The following is a 10,347-nucleotide window of genomic DNA, read 5'->3' as shown; positions in this document are numbered from 1 at the left end:
ATTTAGAAAAATTTTGATTGATGGAGTGATATCATCTAATCACATCAGATAAAAACCCCACCCTCTCTCCAAGAGTTGGCACCAACTTTGGATAAGCACAAAGGAAGGTTGGCACCAACTAGTCCATGTTGATCAAGACTCTCCATCCTTACCCACTTGGGGTGCCCACTTAATCCAATTGGGCTCACACCAAAATCTGATTATGGCATCCAATTTAATATCATTTTAGCATGTGGATACTCCACAAAAATTATTCAATGAGCTCTTGCCAAGTGGCCTTCAGTTTAAGATCCATATGTCAACATTTGACAGATATCCTAAAATAAAAATGGCAGGTGACAGGAATTAACAGGTGTTGTCTTAAATTCATCTCATGAATTAAGATAAGACTTTTTTGAGCTGGACAAGCTTCATTTAGACTGAGAAAAATCTTCTCAAGATTCTCTGAGTGAGTCAAATCACATTTGGTTCAGTCAAGATAGAAAAGATTACACGAGGAGAAAGTTAGGCTCAATCATGTGCTAGCACGATTTTCTTGAACCTAATTGGATTTAATCCAAATCAATTGGGCTAGCCCAATTGATGACATCCAGATCCTAACCCTTATTAGTGTGACCCAGTTAGGTTCAATTCTATATGGTAATGAGACATGTCGTGATCTCATTATCGACATCATCGAAACTCCTTTCGATGGACCAGAACTTTTCTGATTCAGACAATTAGAATAATGGATCATCAAGATCATTCTAATTGCTTCCAAAATCCATCAATGACACCTAGCAGTATATGGTAGCAACCCATCAGAACTGAAGATGAACCACTCGGTGTAGCTACCTATGTGATTGAGTTCCTCTATCATGAGTCTTGACTGAATTAGGGTTAAGGTGAACTCGCCAAACCCAACATCAGTCATATGAATCAATCGATTGATCTGAGTCCGATGTGAAACCCCAATGGAAAACTCTTTTCCTTTATTTCACTCTGCCATGGCCATGGGCTTAAGGACTCGATCTTTCGATAATCATAGGACTACTCTCATTTATCAAGGTTGATAGATCCCATCTTGGTGCGATCTGGTTCCTACAATGAATATGCTACAGCCAACATACACCTTAGGATTCCGAATGGCTAGAGACTGAGTTATGGTGTAGTCAAACTATAACACACTTAAAGTAAACTGTCGATGCACCTCAGGTCAAAGAACTAGACACACAACTGCAGCATCGAGCTAGTCATCGACGAGAAGGTAGACTTCCTTATGACTGCTCGATATGGTCACGCTCAGTACTTTCATTCTCAATGAATACCTGTACTCTTGCTTCAGTGTCTCCACACCGTAGACTCAAGACACATCTACCCTAAGGAAGTGATCGTACACCAGCCTTCTGGATCGATCACCATCCTCGTGATGATCCTATGGTCAGGAGCTGTTTATGAGTTAGTTATGTAAATTTATGCCTTAAATTTTCAACTCTTGAAAATATAAATTGACATTCCTACTAACTTAAAGGATGTATCACAGACACAGTGTATACAATGTGATAGAAGAATAACCCATTTATTGATTTATAGTCAAAATTATAAATTTATCCTTAGATTTGTACAGGAATGTGTCAGCCAATCTGGCATCTAGGGCACACATCTAACAAACTCCCACTTGACCTAATTCCAATTGGCTATATATTTAAGTCCCATCTTCTCAAGGTGGGCTTCGATCTTTTGCTGGCCTAATGGCTTTGTCTGTGGGTCTGCCACATTGTCTGTGGAGTCAACTCTCTTGACCTTGACATAACCCTTTTCAAGGTAATCACAGATCAGATGGAATCATCGCTTGATGTGCTTAGACTTCTGATGAGACCTTGACTCCTTAGCTAGGGCTATGGTGCCATTATTGTCGCAGTAAAGAGGAATGTTATCTGATGACATCACTCCAAGCTCCACGACAAGCTTCTTATACCAGAATGCCTCTTCGTAGCTTTCGATGCAGTAATATACTCTACCTTCATGGTGGAATCAGCAATCACCGTCCGCTTGAAACTCTTCCAGCAAACTGCACCACCATTGCAAATGAACAGACTCCCAGATGTTGACTTTCGATCATCTATATCATATATAAAGTCTGAGTCTGTATATCCCTGAATCTGAAGTTCTCCATTCCCAAAGACTAGAAACATATCCTTAGTCCTTCTTAAGTACTTAAGGATACATTTCACAGAAGTCCAGTGCTCTTCATCTGGATTCGACTGATATCTACTTGTGACACTCACAGCATGGGCTATATCCGGTCGTGTACATAGCATGGCATACATGAGGCTCCCTATTGCCAAAGCATCAAGAAATTTGCTCATGCATTCAATCTCCTCAGGTGTGCTAGGGCACATCTTCTTGGAGAGATGAATGCCATGTCTAAAAGGTACTAAACCTCTATTGGAGTTTTCCATGCTAAACCTTTTTAGCACCTCCTCTATGTACATCTTATGCAAAAGTCCTAGCATCCTATTTGGTCTATCTCTATAGACCTTAATACCCAGTATAAAGGATGCCTCTCCTAGATCTTTCATAGAGAACTCCTTAGACAACCATACTTTGACTGAGGTCAACATAGGAATGTCATTTTCAATTAGAACGATGTCATCTACGTACAATACGAGGAAGATAATTATGCTCCCACTGACCTTTTTGAACACATATGGTTCCTCCTCGTTCTTGATGAAATCAAATATTTTGATCACATCATTGAAATGAGTATTCCAGCTCCGAGATGCTTGCTTAAGTCCATAAATGGATCTTTGCAGCTTGCAGACCTTGTGATCATCATCACTAGATGTGAAACCAAGTGGCTGTTCCATATAGATATCTTCCTCAAGATGTCCATTTAAGAATACCGTTTTCACGTCCATCTGCTATATTTCATAATCGAAATAGGCTGCAACAGAAGCAATGTGCAGATGGATTTTAGCATGGCTACAGACGAGAAGGTATCCTGATAGTCAATGCCTTTGTGCTGACTATAACCTTTCGCTACGAGCCTAGCCTTGAATGTCTCTACATTCCCATCTGCACCTATTTTTCTCTTGAAGATTCATTTACACCCAATAGGTATAATACTTTCAGGTGGATCTACCAAGGTCCAAACTTGGTTTGAGTGCATCGAGTCAATTTCTGATCTCACTGCCTCTAACCATTTCTCGAAGTCAATATCTGATAACACCTTATCATAAGTCTTGAAATCATCACCATGAGCCCCATTTTTCGTGAGGAACATTTTCTCTACATCCTCCTGTATGGTACCTAAGTATCTTTCAGGAGGACGGGAAACCCTAGTCGACCTACGAGGTGGAAGAGGTTGTGTTAGGACTAGTTCTAATTGATTGGGTTCCTCAAGTTCTTTAGCTCGTTGCTCTTGGGAGACATTCTCCTTAAGCTTAATTATTCTTTCCGATGCCACTATCTTGAATAAACTATTTTTCAAGAAAAATAGCATTTCGACTCACAATCATATTGTGGTCTTCCAGAATATAGAAATAGTATCCTAATGACTCTTTAGGATATCCTATGAATCGAGCTCTAAAAGATCTGAACTCTAACTTGTCCGTCTGCTATCTCTTGACATGAGCCGGACAACCCCAAATTTTGAGATGATGCAGATTTGGCTTCTTACCATATCATATCTCATATGGTGTGGTAGGAATGGTTTTAGATGGAACCCTATTCAATACATATATTGCTGTCATGAGACAATGTCCCCAAAAAAATTTAGGGAGATCCGTGAAGCTCATCATGGAACGGACCATATCTAATAGGGTCTGATTTCTCCGTTCTGAAACCCCATTGAGTCGTGGCATTTTAGTTGGAGTCCATTGAGAGTATATGCCATTGTCCTTAAGATAGTCTAGGAACTCTCGACTAAGGTATTCACCTCCTCGATCTAATCGAAGAACTTTAATGGGCTTTCCTGTTTATTTTTCTACTTCATGTCTGAATTCTTTGAACCTTTCAAATGCTTCAGACTTGTGTTTCATTAGAAACACATACCCGTACCTAGACATATCATCAGTAAAGGTAGTGAAGTAGACATAGTTGCCTTTAGCCGGCACATCAAATGGGCCGCACACATCCGTATGTACTAGGGCAAGTAGGTCTGTGGCCCTTTTCCTATGTCCTACAAAAGGGAGTTTGGTCATTTTGCCTTGAAGGCATGATTCACAAACTGGATATGACTTGGAAGTCAACGGACTCAATAGTCTGAATTTCTCCAACTTGTTAACCCTGTCTTCTACTATATGACCTAGCCTTAGGTGCCATAGATACCTATCATTTAGACTATCTTTAGGCCTTTTAATTCCTATGGCATTCATATTTTGCTCGATATTAAATACAGATACATCAATATGTAGCTGATAGAGACCGTTAATAAGAAAACCATTTGTAACTTTATTATTTTCATAAAATATGTTACAATGGTCCTTATGAAAGCTAATCACATAGCCTTCTTGTGCTAAACATGAAATAGAAATCAAATTCTTGCTTGCTGCAGGCACATAATAACAATCTCTAAGAAATAAATCTAATCCTAACGGTAATCACAGAGGGTAGGTTCCCACGGCCACAGCAGCAACTCTTGCTCCATTCCCGATGCGTAGGATCATCTCTCCATCCCTCAGCCTCCTACTCTCCTCAAGACCCTGCATAGAAGTGCACAAATGAGCACTAGAACCAGAGTTAAGCACCCAACTGGATGCAAAAGAAATCATAAGATTAGATTCTAAAATAAGCATACCTCCAGAAGGACCATCCTTTTTATTCATCATGATGGCCAGGTACTGAGGACAATTTCGCTTCCAATGGCCGTCTGATTGGCAGTGAAAATATTTTTTCTTTTCAGCAACCTTTTTCTTCGTTCTGTCTTCTTCTTCTTCCCATCCACCTTCTACTTCTTCGTAGACTTCTTTTTCTTTCCAAAAGACTTTCTCTTGGAAGAAGTCCGCTCCACAGTAAGAACTGAGCCTTTTAAACCCTTCATAGAAAATTCAGTCGTAACCAACATGTTCATCAACTCAGCCAAGGTACACTGCATCTTATGCATATGAAAGTTCATGATGAACTGACCATAAGCATCGGACAAGGGCTGAAAGATCACATCAATCTGAAAATCCTTATCTAAGATGATACCGAGCTTCTCAAGCTCCTCAAGATCTTTGATCATTGTCAAACAATGATCTTGGACTGACTGTCCATCATGCATTTTAGCCTTAAAAAGTCTTTGACAGACTTGATACTTGGCTGTGCGACTTTGTTCACCAAACAACTCTTGTAGGTGAGCCAACATTTGGTGGGTAGTCATAATATTCTCATGTTGGTACTGCAAGTCATCAGACATTGCACCCAACATGTAGACCTTGCTTTGTTATCATCATCCATCTATTTTTCCAGAGATGCTCTCTATTCAGTAGTCGGACGTGCTGGCATGGCAGGTGGGTCCTGGTCCAAGACATGAGTCAATTTTTTGAAATCCAGAATAATTTTGTAGTTCCTCAACCAGTCCTTGAAATTAGATCCAGTCAATCTGTGAGTGTCTAGTATTTTGGTTAGGGGGTTGGATGCAGACATGTTTCCTATAGAGAGTCAATAGTTTCTAGTTTGATTTTGTAATCAGACTTAATCAATTTGTTTAAAAAATTTATTTTTAAATATATTATGCTTTCACTATTTTCTCAGATCCCTATACTCCCTAGGTAGAGAGATGTGAAAATCTTCGTGATTAGTGATTTCTAGTGGGTGGTGCAGTTTCACCGACTGGCTCATCACCTCACCTAACAGTTATTGATGATGGATCAATCAATGAGTGGACAACTCTTATCCAATGATTCTCTAATCATAGTGCATCCAAAACTTGGTCTCTAATTCATGAAGCTCACCGTGCCCGGAATATTACTCCAATCCTTAGTTAAGTCAAACCCACCATTTTCATGAACTAGATTCTTGATTGGGACCCTCACCGTATTCAGAATATTGAGCCCAACCCATCCTCTAATTCGTAGCATCCAATGCCTAATAGACATGGTTGCATCTTCCCGGTGCAACTGAGCCACTGTATCCAGTCGAGAACAATCAATCCCAGGAATGGCCTGCACATCCACAATGGTGGAAGACCTAGACTTAATATTTTCTTAGGAAGATTTGATTTAGGTCTCTTTAAACTTGGCTTGACATAGTCATAACAATTATGACTAACCTAGTGGCATTGGTTAGCTCGAATTGTTAGCCACCTTAATCAAAACTAGATCGACACATATAGCCAGGTAAGTGAGACCGATGGAAGGGATATGCCATTAACTCGACAAGAATGCATTCGAGTCGAGTAGCTCCCAATTAAAAATCAGTCGATCGCATCTACCCAACTTACCTTAGACACCAAATTGTCGAACCAAAACTAATTGGGTTAGCCTACAATTCAGGCTCTAACTACTAAGCCAAATTAGGTCTTAACTTGATCGAATCACATCTAAATATGATTCGACCTTGACCCAGACTTAATCCTATTAGGCTGGTCAATTATTAGCTTTCTGATCTCACCTAACAACTGTTGATTCGATTTGATCAACCGCTAGACCTAATTGAGCTACCCAAGCCTGAACCCAATTTTATGAAAATGACTTAGATCTGAAATTCTCAATTTTAGATCTAACTTAATTTCATAAGCTTAATTCATTAATTAAGTCTTGGGTTCATAAATAAAATATGTAAAATAAATCCTAGGATTTCAGGATCTAGGGTTTTGCAGAAAAGTAAGTTTTGATTTCTGATTAAGGATGAACGCACAGCACCCCTACACGTCATAAGAACACCCATTGAATGGAAGGAGAGGGCTTTTAAATCCTACTTTATTCTTATGATCGGACGACCATGAGGAACACCTTAATCAGAAATATAAATTTAACTACAAAACTAGTTAGATCTAAATTTACATATCACATATACAATTTAGGATCTAACTAATACATGCTTTGCATACATCTCATGTATCAAAATTTGATCTAATTAACATGCTTTCAGATTTAATACATTACATATAATATCTAAAAAATAAAATTTAAATTGAACTATTCAACATAAAATTTATTCTAGACAGTTACTAGAATAATTCTACAACTAGTCTAGGCATGCAACAGATCAATCTTATGTATTATCCAAATTTTTATTTTTTATTTTTGATCTGAATATAATATTTATATCATCAAAAAATAAATAATAAATTAGATTTAAATTATATTTTAATCTCATTAAAACATAAACTTACAAGACTATTCATAGATCAAAACTATTCCTAATCTAGTCATGCATCTCATGCATGTTAGATCTTCTCAGATTTAATTTTAAATATTTTAATTTTAGATCCTATCACATCTAATGTAACATCTAAAATATTTTAATATCAGATAAATTAAAATTAAAATTAGATCTAAATTAGATCTGAAACTGAGCCATGAACCTGGCTCTGATACTAGTTGAAGGAAAAACTATCTTTTTCCTTGTAGGATCTTTCAGAATTCATCAAATCTGGGGTGGAATAATTTTAAACAAAATTTTATCCTACATTTATTTTAGATCTAAATTTTTAGATCTAATTTTATTATCTGATATTAATTTAAAATAAATCTAAAAATATGAGAAAACATGAAATACCTTAAGGGTAATCTGATTACCCTGTAGATGATCGCAGCAAGCCTGAGGTTCTAATTTAGCCACGCAATTGCCTGGTCTCTACCAATATCCACTTAGGTAGGATCTGGATCATCTTCTCCATGCAAATCTTTTCTCCAAAAATCAGAACTAAATCTGATTAGGTAGATCTTCAAAAGTCTTCCTGAAGTTGGAGCAGTAGCCTATCGAAGAAGTCCTGCAGCCTTCTTGTAAAAGGCATCACCATGCCTTAGACCTTTGCCAGATGGATGTCCAACTCCTTGGACGTGAAGAGGAGAAGGAGAGATATAGATGGGATGTAGAGAAGAAGAAAGGGGGTGGCAGCTTTGATAGGTTTGGTGCAATCAATTGAAACCCTAAGCGCAAATAAGGTTTATATAGACCCTGCTGCGCTGCGCAGTGCCACATTATTTGACCAATCAAAAAATTCTAATAAATCCAAAAAAAATTTGATTGGTAGAGTGATATCTTCTGATCATATCAGATAAGAACCCCACCCTTTCTCCAAGAGTTGGCACCAACTTTGGATAAGCACAAAGGAAGGTTGGCACCAACTAGTCCATATTGATCAAGACTCTCCATCCTTATCCACTAGGGGTGCCCACTTAATCCAATTGGGCTCACGTCGTAATCTGATTATGGCACCTAATTTAATGTGGTTTTGGTATGTGGACACTCCACAAAATTTTTCCAATGAGCTCTTACCAAGTGGCCTTCAATTTAAGACCCATATGTCAATATTTGACAGATGTCCTAAAATGAAAATGGCAGGTGACAGGAATTAGCAGGTGTTGTCTTAAATTCATCTCATGAATTAAGATAAAATTTTTTTGATCTAGACAAGCTTCATTTAGACTAAGAGAAACCTTCTCAAGGTTCTCTATGTGAGTCAAATCATATTTGGCTTAGTCAAGATAGAAAAGATTACACGAGAAGAAAGTTAGGCTCAATCGTGTGCTAGCATGATTTTCTTGAATCTAATTGGATTTAATCTAAATCAATTGGGCTAGCCCAATTGATGACATCCAGATCCTAACTCTTGTTAGTGTGATCCAGTTAGGTTTAATTCTGTATGGTAATGAGACATGTCGTGATCTCATCATCGACATCATCGAAACTCCTTTCGATGGACCAGAACTCTTCTGATTCAAATAATTAAAATGATCGATCATCAAGATCATTCTAATTGCTCCCAAAATCCATCAGTGATATCTAGTAGTATATGGTAGCTATTGCTCCTAGATTGATTTTGATGATTACAAAGCAGATTGAAGGGATACAAATATTTTAAAATGAAAAAGTCTTTATGCTCTTCAAGGGCAAAATTATAATTTCACTAAAATCCTGATTTGATAGTATCATTTGGTAGAACAAATGATTTGAAATCTATTGGTGAAAATTTTATTGTGTTTGGACTTATATTTTTGAAGTTATGAAGGTTTGAAGTGCATGAGTCGACTCACGAGTCAACTCATGGCACTGTGAGCTGATTGGCACGCAAAAATTCTCCTTGGCACGCTAGTTTTCTGGCTTGGCATGACCTGTGAGTCGACTCATGAGTCGACCCACAAGGCATGAGTCGACTCATGAGTCGACCCCTGCTAATTTGAGCCAAAAATTTCCAGAAACGCATTCTCTGGTTTTTGCAACAGAGGTCGACTCATGAGTCGACCCTGAAGCATGAGTCGACTCATGAGTCGACCCCTGCGATGGGAAATGTCAGCAACGGCTATTTTTTTGCCCATTTTAATTGCCATTTATGCTTCCTAAAAATCCTCTAACGGCTCTTTATCTACCTAAATTATTTTCTCTTGCTTCTAATGCTACAAAATGCTTTAAATGGTGAAAGAAATTGCAGATTAAATAGTGGATCAAACGTGAAATCAAATGAGCAGAGAAAAAGAGAAGAACAGAAGAAAGGATCCGAAATTTGCAAGAAAAAGCCTGAGATCAACGAAAAATCCAAAAAGAAAAAGAGAGAGGATCCACAATATACCAGAGAGATTGTGAAAGAGAAAAGCAAGATCTTTCAAGGAGAGAATTCTTCACGCCTATTGTTTCAACCTTGATCTAGAGATCGTTCAAAGCTTTCAAGAGATCTTCAATCAACAATCAACCTCTTCTCAAGCATTCAAGCGTTCATCCACTTTGAGAAAATCCGAAAAAGGGTTCTTCATTTGAGTAAAACTTTTATTGTTATATTCGCTCATTTAAAGGAGCTGTTATTGTATTAATCTGTGCTCTAAATTTTCTAACTCTTTGTGAGTTTTTGTTCTTATTTTTGGAGGATTTCCAAAACAAAGAAAGGTTGATCCGAACCTGAAATCGGAGTGTTTTGGGTTTACTTGTACCCGGAAATAAGTGATCTAGCTTGGGATAGCTAGTGTCGGAGTTTCCGACGTTTTGTATTCGGGTTGAATACAAAGGATAGTGGATTGAAATTCCCAAGTAGGATCTTGGGGAGTGGATGTAGGTGCAAGGTTAGCACCGAACCACTATAAATCTTGTGTTTGTGGTGTGCTTTATCGCTTCACTTTATTTCTTTATTATATTCTTGCATTCCTGCTTTAGGTAATTTATATTGAATTAAAGTCTTTGTTTTGATCTTCATAAGTAATCTGTTGGGCTTAAAATTTTTAGAAA

This window comes from Elaeis guineensis, chromosome 11 (assembly GCF_000442705.2).
Source record: "Elaeis guineensis isolate ETL-2024a chromosome 11, EG11, whole genome shotgun sequence".
In the NCBI taxonomy this organism is placed as follows: domain Eukaryota; kingdom Viridiplantae; phylum Streptophyta; class Magnoliopsida; order Arecales; family Arecaceae; genus Elaeis; species Elaeis guineensis.
This window is presented reverse-complemented; position numbering follows the sequence as displayed.